This window comes from Rhinolophus sinicus, chromosome 3, assembly GCF_057876585.1.
Source record: "Rhinolophus sinicus isolate RSI-liver-muscle chromosome 3, RSI-T2T, whole genome shotgun sequence".
In the NCBI taxonomy this organism is placed as follows: Eukaryota; Metazoa; Chordata; class Mammalia; order Chiroptera; family Rhinolophidae; genus Rhinolophus; species Rhinolophus sinicus.
This window is the reverse complement of record NC_142503.1, coordinates 201,831,241-201,846,351: the sequence shown is the minus strand read 5'-3', so window position 1 is coordinate 201,846,351 and position 15,111 is coordinate 201,831,241. Positions and strand designations below refer to the sequence as shown.

General features: G+C 55.7%; 1 gene segment (V, D, J or C); it reads left to right on the top strand.

The window, feature by feature from the left end:
* LOC109455540 (immunoglobulin heavy constant gamma 1-like) overlaps positions 1-15,111 on the top strand; it is a 138,556-nt gene that overhangs the window by 80,964 nt on the left and 42,481 nt on the right.

Below are 15,111 nucleotides of genomic sequence, written 5' to 3'. Positions count from 1 at the left end.
TGCTGTGATGGCGCCCAGCACAGTTACACGTGCATGTGCAAGTGGGAGCCACTCAGAAGAGTGCTTGACAGATGGCGAGGCAGGACCACAGGGGCCACATCCATTTGTGTCACGAAAAGAGCAGGCGGCTGGGCCGAGGCACAATGGTGGGGAGCTCGGTGCCAGCAGGTGGGAGCCATGCAAAAGGGACCTGGGGGTGTGTGTCAGGGACTCACTCAGCCAGGGGCAGACAGACGGGGTTGGCCCTTGTGCCACAGAGAAGTCCAGCCTAGCTGTGCCAGCAAGGGTCTGGGCAGAGGCAGAGAGCACCCAGCAGAGCCCAGTGTCCTGAGGACGTGCCCGAGGGCAGGTGTCTGGCATGAAACCTGTTGAAGGCTGGTCCTGTGAGCAGGCTCCCAGGGGGAGCTGCCTAGAGCTCACAGGGCCAGCTGTCATGGGGTGTCCGGGCCTGAGCATTGGCCTGGCCTTGAAGTGGTAATTGTCCAAGACAGAATGGAAAAGGACATGGGTCCCAAGGGGAGGTGCCCCCCATGGGCTCCGAGTGGGCTGCTTCCAGGCACCAACTTCATTCCAGGGAAGCAGATCCCATCCTGGGCCCAATGTTGCAGGCTGGAGGGCGACGGGTACTCAGTGAGGGGCCCCACATAGTGCAAGGCATATCCAGCACGGCTGGGGACTCTTATGCCGGCATGGGGCTGGCGGCTTGTGACAACTGGTAGTGCGAGGGCTGTCATAACCTAGGAGCACAGACTGGGTGACTTAAACAACAGAAATATGTGATCGCACCAAGGTGTGGACAGGCTGGTTCCTCTGAGGCTGCGGGAGGCTGTGTTCACGCTCCCCTCCCCGCATCTATCTGGTGGCTCTGGAGTTCCTTAGTTGCTGTCTGCCTCCATCTTCACGTGGCCTCACCCTACATGTGTGTGTGTCTGTCCCCAAATCCCCCTTTTCATAAGTTCACAGTCATATTGGGTTAGGAGCCCTGCCCGACCCACTGTGACCTCACCTTAACTTACTAATCACATCTCAGTGACCCTAACGCAAGCAAGGTCACCTGTGCTACTAGGGGGATAGGCCTTCGATATGCAAATTGGGGGGACACAACTCAAGCCATAACAGTCCACCCTCTGGCCCCCCCCAAATTCATGTCCTTCTCACATGTAAAATGCGCCATCCCCACATCCCCACAGGGGCTCACCTATGCCAGCATCAAGTGCACACCCACAAGCGCATCTAACGCGCACCCAAATCAGGCACAGGTGAGACATGGGTGTGACCGATACCAGGACTGAATCCTCTGTCCTGTGAAACCAGACACAGGGACTGCCTCCAAAATACGGCCGTGGGGCGGCAGTGGGAAGGTGGTGGGGTGGGCAGGGGACTGGCGGGGGGGCGGGCGGGGCGGGGGGCAGGGGGCGGCGACGTAGAGGAGCACATGGGCCCCAAGCAAGTTCAAAGCCCATTAGATTTTGAGGCTCCAGAAGAGTCCCCTTCAGCTCGTCCTTGAGGCCAGGAGGAACAGCCCCGTTTTCCGAGCCCAAGGCCGGAGTCTGCCGTGGTGGCACCGCCTGCCCCTCTGGCCGCAGATGCCGGGCCCTGTCCTAAAGTCAGTCTCTGTCCACTTTATCCTGTTTGTCTTCAGTCCAGGCAGGCAGGCTTCTGCTCGTGTGCGATCCTCAGGAAGCTTGTTGGCCTCCCACACGGTTCATGGGGTCCAGGCCATCAGGTGACAGGGTCAGCCTCCTCTCTTCCCTGGGGAAGCACGGGCTGCCCGCTGATTGCATCCGTCAGGCACAGGCACGAGCCCTCAGCAGAAGAAGCTGCAGCCACACCCTCGGCCCTGTTTCCAGAATGCACTATCCGGACAGGCTCTTCACGTCCTCGTCCCTCCTGGCTGGCCTCGTAATTCCACCTCCAACTTAGCACTGCCCTCCCACCCTCGCCGACCAGCAGCAAGGGGAGGCCAGGCCGCACCTCCACACCTTGCCCCCAGTGCTGCTCTGCACAAAGCAGGAGGACAAAGTTCCGCCACGTCCACGGTCAGCACTTTGTAACAGGGCCTCCCATCCTCCCACCCCAGCGCCAAGCTGCCGTCCCCGCCTGAGGCCCCACCACAGGCACCTGGACACTCGCACTCCATGTTTTCTCAGGTGAGTGGCTCCTCTCCATCCTGAGCCCTCACCGGGATTCCCTTTGACGTCCACGTTCCTACTGACACTTCGAGACAACTTGCCTTTTCTAACATGCACCTCAAAACTCTTCCAGCCTCTGTGGTCACCCTGTTCTAAAGCCACGCCCACACTTCTGGGTACTTGTCACATCATACCTCGCTTCTGGTCCCCCAACCTGCATTCATTCCCTATGGGCAGCTGTAACAGCAAAAACCTACGGCCTCAGTCTGCAGGCTGGGAGCCCAAGGTCAAGGGGTCGCAGCGTCAGTGCCGTGAGGCTGTGAGGGACCGGCCGGAGCCTCCCACCCCCGCTCCTGGTGGCTGTGGTCCATCATGGCCATCCACACCTTCCTCCTCACGTGTCTCTCCCCGCGTGTGTCTGTGTCCGAAGCCCCTTCTGTGAGGACACAGTCCTGTGGGATCTGGAGTGTACCTCCCTCCAGGAAGCCCTCGTTCGCTTACTAATTATATCTGCTGTCACCCCATCTCCAAACGAGGTCGTGTTCTGAGGTCGTGGGGGTTCGGACTCAGCAGATGGGTTTTGGGGGACACAACTCAACCTATAACACCCCATCCTGGCATCTTTCCAACAGTGCCGGGGGGCAGGGCTGCAGGGCTGAGTTCAGGGGTGACAGGGAGGGGGTAGGGCAGCTCTGTGCAAGTGGGGGCTTTGAAGCTGGGCCAGGACATGCAGGGACACTGTCCTGCTGAGGAAGCCCAGGAAGAGACGGGGACAGGCTGGCCAGGTGCTCCGGAGAGCAGGGTGTGGGCTCTGCCCCCAGGGGACCAGCAGAGAGGGGACAGCGCCACCACCCAGCCAGCCATCCTGCATGCCAGCTGAATCACAGGGACATGTGGCCTTGTCCGAGCAGTGACAGGCAGTATGGTGGCTGGGGGACATGGACAGAGGCAGGGGCCAGGAGAAAAGGTGCCCCAGTGACTAAGATGGAGCAGTGCCCTCAGGGACCCAGGCATGGCCCCTGTGCTGGCTGGGCTGCCTTGGCCTCCCAGGACCCCAGACAGAGGACAAGGAAGCTGAGAGCCAACCCGTTAGGGAGGTGCCGCGCTGGGACCTGAAGCCCCAGGGCCAGCGTTGTGAGTGACAGCCCTACAGGGGCCAGGCCCGGAGCACTGCAAGGTGTCACCTGTCTGGACGTTGGCAGATGGAATCGTCCACCTCACACCACCCAGGACAGTGCTGAATGCCTCCTGTGCCTCCTGTGAGGCCAAAGCCACTCATGAGCTGGTCCCCAAGCAACAGAGCCTCTGGGAGCAGGAGTCAGGGAGAAGAGGGTCCCATCCTGCTTGTCAGGGAACCACACGAAAGTCCAGTCACGCTGTGACTCCCCTGAAGGGCAGCTGAGGGCACTGCCCCGCCCATCACTCAGGACACGCCCTGAACGGGGGTGTCCCCTCCTCGCCTCAGGGGCTCCCGGGACGGGAGAGAACAGATGTATAGAGCAGGGGGACTGGGGTCCCAGGGACTGGACAGAGGGCTGTCAAGGCTGCTGGAGGGCTGACGTGCTCCCCTCCAGGGGTCTGGGCAGCACCAGCCACAGTGCTGACAGCCTCAGGCCCTGCGGTGGGAGCAGCCCCGTCCTGCCACACTCCCCCGGCCCCTAGGACTGGGTCCCTTCCCCTGTCCCCACCATCCTGTGTCCTCAGGCACCTCCAGCCTGAGAATTCCCCATGTTGTCATCTTCCACTAGTGGACGAGCTCCCCGTGGTCAGATCGGTTCCTTAGTGCCCCTGTCTCAGGGTGCAGGGGGAAGGCCCCCCTCCTGCTGCCCTTCCAGCCACTCCCACCTCTTCCCAGCCACCTTGCAGCCCTTCCCTCCTGGGTTCACAACACTCTCTGACCTCGGCTGCCCCCTGCCCCTCTGATCTCAGCATCTCAGGAAGCTCCACCTCAGTGATCCCTGGGGCCCCTATCAGAGGACCCCATCCTAGCCCCTCCACTGCCACAGACCCAGGTGAGGAGACCCATTTCAGCATAGCCCCACCTGCCTCCCAGCCCTCAGGCTGCCTCCTTCAGGCAGCCCTCCATGATGTCTCCTGTGAGTCTTCAGGGCAACCCCAGTTGGGGGGGGGCCTGAACCACCGGCACCGAGTTCGTACTGAGTGTCAGGCCCTGTGCTGGGCACCACCCCATCCATCCATGTGCTGGGGACCCCTGCAGGTCACACCAAAAGGCACACGGTGGACGAGGAAGGCCCGCAGCCCAGCACCAGGACTCACTGCCTTGTGGGCCTGGCTGAGATGTGAGCTCGTTGTGGACACTCGTGGGGACTTGCTGCCAAAGCAGCCAGGAGTGTGGCACTCAGCGGCCTGGCCCTTCCAGAACCGCAGAGGGCTGTGGGGGTGGGCCCAGGGCTCATGGGGGCAGGGGTCCCTCCCCAGCTGCCCCCATCTGCCACATCGGGAGGAGGGTCCTCACTGCTCGGAGCAGGGCGGCCAGCGGCTTGGGCGGTGCGCCGGGCAGACGGACAGCAGCTCCCACACCTGGTGTGGCGCCTGCCAGGTCAAGGCCACAGTCTGCTCCTGCTGTGCACGTCCAGCACAGCCCCACCACCCCGGCCTCCATGCAGGCTGGTCAGAGGCACGAGGACAGTGAAGCCAGACAGGTGAGTCCTCCAGAGGAGAAAGGTGGCCATCGCCAATGGCCTCTGCTCACTGTCGTCCTGCATGTGTTGGGGGTCAGCCCTGAGCACAATGCCTGCAGTCAGACCCGGCGGCAGCCAGGGCGCCCACTCAGGGGGCCTTTGCCGGACATGTACTGACCCGCGAGCCACCTCTGAGCAGGTCCCTGACTGCGACATCCGCCAGCCTGTTTGCTGTGACCTGGGAAAGGGCTCCAACTCCAGGGGGATGGAGGACGAGGACAGGACAGAAACCCCACGTAGCTATGTGTCCCTTTACAGGAAGCGTGCTGCCCCTTGCCTGTGGCAAATCTGTGGGCCAGTCAGTTACTGGCCGTTCACACCCTAACTGTACAGAGATGGCTGTACAGACGGCCCTGGAGCACTTACATAGTCACGGCCCCCAGCAGACAGGGCCCCGCCAGGAGGAGAGGGCACATTCGGAGACGACATGAGGCTGGGAAGACGCGCTGAGGGCCACCAGGGCCACAGCCCGCCCACCTGTGCAGCCAGAAGGAGAGCCACCTCACCTGCCCACTGCCCCCACAGTGGCCTCCCTGGCTCCACCCAGTGGACGCTGTCCTCAGAGGTCAGTCCCTTGGAGCACAGAGTTGGGGGAGAAGAAGGAGAACATGTTAGGGGTCTCGCACACCCCACTCCCCAGCCCAGCCCAGCTGCCCCTCTGGCCACCGCCTTCCACAAGGACAGGCATTGTCCAGATGTCTCCGGCGGCCCAAGCCTGACCAGGCTTCTGCCCACAGGTGCCCGGCACCCAGCAGCCCCACCACCCTAGTCCCGACAACACCTGGCACGCGCCTCTGCCCGGCAGCCTCCTAGCTTCTCACCTGGGTCCTGCTCCTCACCTGGCAGGAGGGCCAGTGCCACGTGGACCCTTCCTGGTTGGTCACCGCACCCCCCGGCCCAGTGGGAACACCACGTTCCACACCGGGGGTGTCCTGTGCATCTCAGCAGTGTGTCCCCAGGCCCGGGGCTGGGGGCCCGGGGCAGCCCTGGAGGAGCTGGGTGGTGGGGGCTGGGCTGCGACCGAGGGGCTGGAGTGCACACGCTTTCCCCACACTCGGGCCTTTGGGTGTCCTGACGCCTGCCTCTCCTGCCCAGCCTCGTGTCCACATAGTGCGTGCTGGCTGAGCACGGGTGGGAGGTGGGTGTCACCGCGCCAGGCCCCGAGAAGCAGCCATTTCCCGTCAAGATACGCCCCGTTACTGGGCACAGAGCAGGGGCCGCCCCTGGAGTGGACGTGGGGGTGGTCACCGCAGACAGCTCCCCTCCCAGGGACGTCCTAGCCTCCCCAGGCCCCATCTCAGAGCAGTCAGCACCTTGGAGCCAGGTGCACCTGGAAGTGAGGGCCTGACTACACGCTGCCTCAAGGGGCAGAGGGCGCAGGGACCTGCCAGGGTGGGGCTCACAGTGGGTGCAGGGCTCCCCCCAAGAGGCCTCCTGCCAGGCCCCCCTTGCCACCCCATCAGCCTCCATGGCCCTGTGGGACAGTGATGGACACACTGGCCAGGCAGGCTCCAGGCTACCCTCTAGGAGCTGGCAGGGGAGTGTGTGCAGCGGGGACCCGGGTCAGCAGGGGCGCAGGCTGGGCCAGGTGGGGCTGTGGCCAGGGACCCCACCACAGGCCTCCCGCTGGTCTCTCATTGTCAGTGTGTGGAGCCCTCCTTCCTCAGTGGTCAAGGTGACCTTGTGAACGCCCATCTAGGCTCTGCTTCCACTCAGAACGTGGAAGATAGTGAAACACGGTCTCTTGCCATAGCAAAAGGACAACGCCAAGAAAGCTTTAAAAATCCGGTGCATTTGGAGCCGCTGAAGAACTGAGGATCAGAGAAGCCCAGCTGACCTCCAGCCCCAGCTACTGCTTTGTCCCCATCCTGGGCACATGGACAGAGGCATGGCACCCAGGAGAGGGGCGTGAGGGGCTTAGCCAAGATTTTCAGTCTGCGTGGGCTAGCAGGGGGGTGAGCCAAATGCGTCCTGACCAATCACCATCATCTGTCCCACTGGGGGAGGGACCCAACCCCCAAACATCAGAGCTCCTGACTGAAGGTGGAGCTTCAGGGGGGCTCAGCGTCCAGCAAGCATCGGAAGCCAGGAGACATGCAAAGAGGCAGCAAGCCTTTGCCCCTGATCGAGATAGAAACAGCGCGTATAGTTACGCACAGGTGGTCCAGATGTCACCTGCTGGGACTCAGTTCACTGTTTCCTTGTGCCCCAGGGAAGAGCTCTGGGCCCCATCCCAGGGTATCCTGGGTCATGCGAGGTGGACTTCCTGTGACCTGTCCAGCCTCATGGGTGAAGGGGGTGTGGCCTGTCACCTGCCATTTTCGGCAGCTTCCCCACGTCCTCGGCCAGCCAGGCTCTGCTCATGCTCATGGCTCCACAAGCTCCGAGTGTCTGAGACATGTCCCTGACCCCGGGCTCGGTCACGAGGGAGCCGGCGTCTAGCTGAGGGTACCTCTTCCTTCCTGTGGCTCCAGCCAAACCCTGGGAATCGGTGCCTACTATCTACACCCAATCAGATCCGTGTGTCACCAACCCTGACCCCTTGCAGTGAACTCTCCCAGACTCCCTCGCCCCCTTCAAGTCTGTGTGAAGCCCACCCAAGCTCCCTGAATAAATGGCAGCCCTCCGCCCCTTCCCCCACCCCCGCGAGTTTCCTTTTCTACCCTTTCGGCACTTCCTATGGTTCATGTATTATACCAGTCAGTTATGCTCTCTCCACACCTAGAAAGTCGCCTCCAAGAGCACAGGGTTGTCCGTTGCTCCCTGATGGCCCCCGGTAGGTAGGAAGAGTCACACACGGAAAGCGCTCAGCAAACACCGAGCGTGAGCGAGCAAGCAGCCGTGGCACCGCTCTGCGGACCCGAGCCACCATGCCACAGGTGCACAAACTGCAGGATTCCCACAGCAACTTCCCTCTGAAGCCCACCTTGCCCACTCTGCCATCTCAGTAAATGACTGCCCGCCATGTGGCCCCACGAGACACCTCAAAGCCATCTCAATCCTGCCTCCCTGCAGCCGACCACACAGTCCAGGCCACGTAACCTCCCACCAGGTGCTCCCGGCAGCCCCGCCGGTCTCCATGTCGACCCCCCGCCCCACGGCCAGTGTGGTCTTTTGAAAACTTAACTGTCCTGGCTGCCACCCTCAGACCCACCGACAGGTTCCCATCACACCAAAAATGAAACTGAAGCCCCAGCCTCGACGCCTCCTCACGGCCTCTGTGCTGCTGCTCTCTCTTCACAGTGCGTCACCATCTGTGTGTCCCGTGGTCCCGCCTGCCTCCCTGTCTGGACTTGAAGCCCCGTGAGAGCAGCACCACAGCCACTGCAGACAGCAGGAAGGAAGGAAGGAAGGAAGGAAGGAAGGAAGGAAGGAAGGAAGGAAGGAAGGAAGGAAGGAAGGAAGGAAGGGGGGGGGAGGGAGAGGAGAACAGGAGGAGGAGGGGAAGGAGGGTCTAGGTAGTGGAGTGACAGGTCTCAGAGCCTCAAAGGCAACATGTGCTTGGGCCACCTGACCAAAGCCACGTGCTCCCAGATGACTCCACCCTGAGAAGCCCCCGTGCGCTCACAGCTGCCACCCAGTTCTTCCCAAAGGAGCGGCCCCTGGTTTTTCCCTCTGCCCTTGCATGTGTGCCCCGGAGCCCAGTCGCCGACCCTGGGAGCTGGGAGGGAGGTCGGGTGCCAAAGCCCATGGCCCATGGTTTCCCCTGAGCGTGGTGGGTACCTGACTGGGCCAGGGGTCTGTATTCGAGCTTCTTTGTGCCCAGGAAACCTATTTATAAGATGTGCTAAAACACATAGCATGAAGCACAGTATCACCAACACACCCCTGACGACACGCCTCTGTGGTGCCGAGGCTCCACCAACCACACCAGGCACTAACCCACCTGGGCACCAACGCACCCAGCACCTCGTGGCCTTGCTGGGTTGTTTCATGCACCTTCTCCCGTTTCTCCAACAGGAAAAGCCAGTGGCTACCTTCTCACCGATTTCCCCTTTTTATCTTACGTAAACGTCAGTTGACCTGGCCAGACTACAGAAATCTATCTGCCAGAGGCATGTGATGGCCTTACTGGGCCCCTGGGCGCCCCATTTCCGTCACAAAACTGTGTTTGTGGCCTCCCTCTGCACCACAGTCACAGGCCTTAACTCAGCAATGTGACATGTGGGAGAGGGCTGTTTTCCTGCACGCTCTGTAGCTCTCCTGTGTCACCACAGCCTCCCTGCCTGAATGCCACCCTCTCAGGGCAGAAACATCTGTTTCCAGTGGTCATAATAAACAGGACACACACACCCTCCCACGTCTAAATCAAGACTTGACAAGCCTGGTCCCACAGTGTGGAATTCACCATCCAGCACCTGCGTGGGGCCCAACTGATGCCCCGCTCTCAGTGTATTGGGGGAGGGGTCTGCCCCCAAGGCTTGTGCACGGAAGCCCCCAGGGACCTGGGCGGGAACCGTGCTGTGTCCTCCGGCCAAGACCCCAAGGCCCACTCCTGACCCAAGTTTGCTGCGTTTGTTCTGGGAGACATGTGACTGGGACGGGATCTCAAAAGAGAGGCAGGAGACTGAAAGAACAAAGACAAGGCCCAGGCCCACATGGACACAAACTAATCACCAGACCAAGGAAATTATGGGAAACACCACGCTCTCTTGAGGTGAGTAAGTGCCTCTCAGAATGACACCGTGGCCTACAGAAGCAGTAACTATCTGTAAGGATGAAGTTACCATAAACAAAGTAAACCGCTGGGGGACACTGACTGGCCACAGCGTCTGACATACCAAGGGGTCAGATCAGGCAGGGCTATTCAGTAACGACAAGATATGTGACATCAAAGATAGACAGACTGATGATAGATGATAGACAGGTAAATAGAAAGACAGGGGCATATTTGTATATTAGAGAACGAGACAGAGAGAGGTTGTTTGATTGATTGATTGATTGATTGATTGATTGATTGATTGATTTTAAGGAATTGGCTCAGGTGATTGTGAAGACTTGATGAATCCAGAATCTGTAGGCCAGGCCAGCAGCCCAGAGACCCACGGAAGAGTTGCTGTTGCAATGAAGCCTTAGGAGGCAGAATTCCCTCTTCATCGGGAACCTCAGTCTTTGTTCTCTTCAGGCCTTCAACTGATCAGACGAGGCCCACCCACACCATGGAGGGCAACGTGCTTTACACACTGTCTACTGATTTAAATCTGAATCACATTTGTTCCTGCTGAGGCATACTACAAAATCTGGAAGAAATATTCTAAAAATCTTGAAGGCAGCAGAGATATAAGGAAGCAGTGAATAATTACCAAGAGCCAAAAGGGGACAGATGTTCAGAGATTTAAACCTGGCATCTGCAGCCACTTCTTCCCTAGACTGGAATGATCTGCTGAGAAGCTGAGTAGCAATTCTGACAATCTTATGGGACTAGGGAGAAAAAACTTGGGCACCAGGGTCCACCAAGAGAACGGCCCTGGTAAGTCCCTGAACTTTGGAGCAGAACCGATGGCTCACTGCAGGAAGAGAGAGGGAGTCAGCCATCCTTCACATGGACTTCACATGGCCTGCAGCCCAGGAGCAAGTCATCCGGGCCCCCAGGAGAGCTCGATCTCTGCCACCAGACGAAGGTGACCCCACATTCTGAAAGCCACCAAGAACCTGCCAGAAGCATCAGAACATCATCTCTCAAAAATTATGACATCGCTTCAGGCTCAAATGCTCAACCCCTTACTCTTGAATACAGTATCCGGCACACAGTCACAGAACCAGATGTACAAGGAGACAAAACCCCATGAGGAAGAACTAACAGAAACAGAAGACCAGCAGAGGTCCCAGATTCCGGCCACTGGAATTACCAGATACACTTTGAAAATAACTATGCTGCTGTGTTCTAAGAGGGAAAAGACAGTCTGAAAGTTTCTTCAGAAAGTCAAAACTATAAAATACAACATAGCAGTTTTTTCTTTTTATTTGGGGCCCTAGGACCTGAAGCCTACAATTACATGTATTAAGAGCTGAGTAGACAGGTTTAGGAGCAGAGTTAACACAGGCGACGATTCAGTGGAACCACAAGCTGATCAGAAGAAAATATTTAGAACGAAGAATAAAAAAACAAAAGCATGAGACTGAAAACGAGAGTTAAAAGAAGAGGGGGTGCACTGACAAAGGCTAATGCAGAAATACGTAGTGTCCCAAAGAGGAAGAGAGAGAGAAAACACATTTTTAAAGAAGGATTTGCAGACATCTTTCCAAAATCAAGGAAAGCTACCACCCCATGATTCAAACAGAATAAAATACACAGAGGATCACGTCTATCCATACATCATAAAGCTGCTGAGTACTAAAGGGAAAGAGATTATCTTAAACGCAGCTGAAGGACAGGGGAGCCTTACATTATCTTCGAAAGAGCCACAAGGAGATGGACAACTGCTGTCACCACAGAAACACCAGAAGCAGGAGGAGAATGAGATGCTGAGAGAAATAGCCGATGTGCCAGAGGAGCCGTCCCCGGAAACAAAGACGGCCCTTCTCCCTCCCTCTGCTGTAGTTTCCTAGGAGTGCTGTAACAAAGTGCTGTAAACTGGTGGCTTAGAACCATTCACTACACTTCAGGAAGCTACAAGTCTGAGGTCAAGGTGTCCCAGGGCCACACTCCCTCCCAAGTCTCCAGGGGAGGCTCCTTCCTGCCTCCTCCAGCTCCTGGTGGTGGCAGCAATCCTTGGTGTCCCTTGTCCTGTAGACGCATGGCTCCTGACTCTGCCTGTGTCGTCACCTGGGCTTGTTTCTTCGTGTTCGTGTCTCTGTGTCAAATTCCTTCCTCTTATAATGATGTTAGTCCTACTGGGCATGTGCAGACCTGGGGAAAGTCAGCCATGGGGCACAGTCGTTTTGAGCCTCGTGAGACAGACACACGCACTAAGTTAAGGACATGAAGAAAGACTTAACACGTTTCCAAGACTAAAGCCACTTAATTGTGCAATGGCGGGAGCGAGCCTGAAATGATTTTCCTCATCTCCTTTTTGTGCCTCTCCTGAGCTTGGCCGCTCTGTGCCTGGAGGGACGGCCAAAGCCCCCAGGTCCTGCACCATCTCAGACCCCAATCCAGCATCCTCGTCCCAGGTCTTGGGGCCCCACTCCTTCACTGTTAGGCCCTTCCTTCCCTCTGGGCTTTGGAACCCAACCTTCTTTGTAGTCCTAGCACTCTTACAATCAGGTCCTGGGCAAACTTTCAGTACTGTTGACCCTCTGGCTGCAGGAGATTGGGCCTCTTTAAGTGCTAGCACAGAGGATTTCTGATTTCATGCTGCTCCCTGAGTTGACAGGAAAGGGGGGTGCCAGCCAGGCCTGTCATTTTCTGTGTTCGGTGCTTCCATCTCATTTAACACCAAGGGAGCTATTCCACTATTCTTATAATGAACACTGATCCCATGTTTCCCAAAGGCTAGAGATATTGCAAAAGGTGCAACATTTTCTATCCATGTCCCAGTATGATCACTCAAGAAGGATTTATTGACAAAGATGCCATTTACAAAAGTGCCGGTGGGATGTAAGTGCAGTAAGCCAGGTTAGGTCATAGTAGAAGTGTTTCTACCCCCAAGCCCAAATCTCAACCTATTTTAGACAAGACACAAAGTAGGAAATAAATTATTGATAAGTGTAACTATATTATAGTTAAGAAGTTATGTCCATCAAAAAATACCTCAAAGCAAACAAAATACCTTAAAGAAAACAAAAAATACCTTAAAGAAAAAGGTTGCAACCTGGGAAAATACATTTGCAGTATCTGTAGCTGACAAAGGTATCAACAATTGTAAACTGCTGCTACAAATCAAGAAGAAAAGGGCAAACAGCCCAACAGAAAGCAGTGGCCAAAAGACATAAACAGACATTCCACAGAAGAGAAACACATAAAGCCAATGATCATTTTAAACAATGTGTCAACAAAAGTTTGCTGCCACCAATCTAATGCCAACATGAGTCCCCAATCTGGGGTGCAGCGGAAAGACTTGATTCAGGTGAGCAGTTCGCAAACGGGGGAAATGCAGCCTCTAGAGGAATCTAAAAGTGTGCTCCACCAAGACAAAGGGGAGGCCGCTTATACAGAGAAAGTGCCCAACCTGGTCCCTGATTGGTCCATTTTTATGCAAATAATGAATCCAAATATGCACAGTTTGATTGGTCCACATGGCATTGTCCTGATTGGTTGGAACTGTGTTTCTTGATGGGTTGTTACGGAGCTGCTTTGATTGGTTGATAAAGATGCTTATGAGGATTTAGCTGTGCAGCTCCAATTGAACAGGACAAGTCTCAGCCCACTGGTTGAAATATGATTCCAGGAAGTTCTTTATAAGGGTGGGCTCAGCAGGCAGGAGCACAGGGCTGGAGCTTTTCAGCTCAGTCTGCAGCTCTTCCCTGAGGTGCAGTGTTGAAGAAAAGCCTCCCTTAGCAACAGCGCTAGACTGTGGCGATGGAATTTGAGCCCAGTTAACCACAGGGAGTCCTTTTGGACAGGTATATTCTTCTTGGGGTCAATAGATGTCAGCTTCACTGACAATCAGAAAAAGTCCAAATCAAGAGCAGAATAAGATATCACCTTAGCAAAATGATACTGGCAAAAAGGAAGACATCTGACCATACCAAGCGTTAGGAAGTGGATCTACAGATCTTTCACACATTGCTCCTGGAAAGTCAAATTGGAAAAGTCACTTTAGAAAACAGTTGATCATTGCCTTCAAATATTGCATATTTACACACTCTTCCATGAAGCAATTTCACTGCTAGGAATATGCTGGAGAGGATCCCCTGTATGTACAAACCTGAAAATACATATAACGTGTCAGTTGATTCAGTTAGGGTTGTATCAAGAATGTAGCACTCCTGTGAGTGATATAGAATAAAGGGGGTCTGGATTAGACTTTGCACAACTGTGGGAGAAGTTGGTAGAACAAAGATCTGAAGGGTCTCCTATGCAATCAGAAAAAAGTCACTGACCAGCAACCCTGAATGGGAGTTGCTGAGGAGGGCTATAAAGAAGGCTCTTGCCTCTACATCTGGTGGAGGGCCTAAAGGCGCTGAGGTTCATCAGGGCAAGCAGTTGGGAAGAAAAGATGGATGAAAAGCAGGGGAGAGAAGAGCAATCTAAAAAGATGGTGGAGTCGGCAGCAACAAGAATCCGTCTTCCACCTACACAACAGTTGCACTGGCAGAATTTGTCTAGTGTAATCATTGAGGAATTCTGGAGGTTACAGAAAGCTTGCAACTTCCAGGGGAAGTTTGCAGAGTAGACTGTGGCTCATTGTGATCAGTTTCAGCTCTTAGCATGGTAGCAGCTCCCTTACCCCAAGCCCCAGCCCCATGGCAGCTATGCATGTATCCCTGGGCAAGGTCGCACACAGCTTGCAAAAGTTGAGGGTGGAGAGCAGAAAACGCTGACAACAGGGTAAAAAGGCAACCCACAGGATAGGAGAAAATGTTTGCAAGTTCTGATAAGGTATTAATATCCAGAATACATAGAGAACTCTGAAAACCCAACAACAAAAACAACCTCATGCAAAAATGGGCAAAGGACCTGAATAGACATTTCTCTAAAGAAAATATATAAATGGCCAATAAGCACATGGAAAGATGCTCAATGTCACTAATCATCAGGGAAATGCAAATCAAAAAAACAATGAGATACCACCTCTCACCCATTAGGACTGCTACTAGCAAAATATAGAAAACGGATCCAAGATGGAGGAACAGATAAACACTGCACCTGCGACCTCCCATGAACACATCAAAATTACAACTAAATTATAGCACAATCAGCCTGGAGAACCGTCTGAAGTCCAGCTGAACAGAAATTTTATAACTAAGGATATAAAGAAGAAGCCATGTTGAGACTGGTAGGATGGTGGAGACACAGAACAGGCCCCAAACTTCTGTGTGGCAGCTGGGAACCAGGAGGAATATTTCATCTGTGGAGGTTCTCCTCAGCTGTGGGGGAGCGACGGACCTCAGCCCCACACTGACCTCCCCAGCCCAGAGTACTGGTTCCAGGAAGAGGAATGCCCACAGCATCTGGCTGTGAAAAACAGTGGGGATTCTGACAATCCAGGTGGGATGGAAGGTGCCTGGAAACCCAGGTGTCCTCTTAAACAGCCGAGCACAGATTCACTCACAGGCACTCACCTTGAGCTCCAGCAAAAGGACTGTGACTGAGGGGTTCTCAGAGACATACAGGGCACAGACTGAGGTGTGTTGTTTTGGGATGAGGGCTGGAGGATAGTCGGCATTTTTCC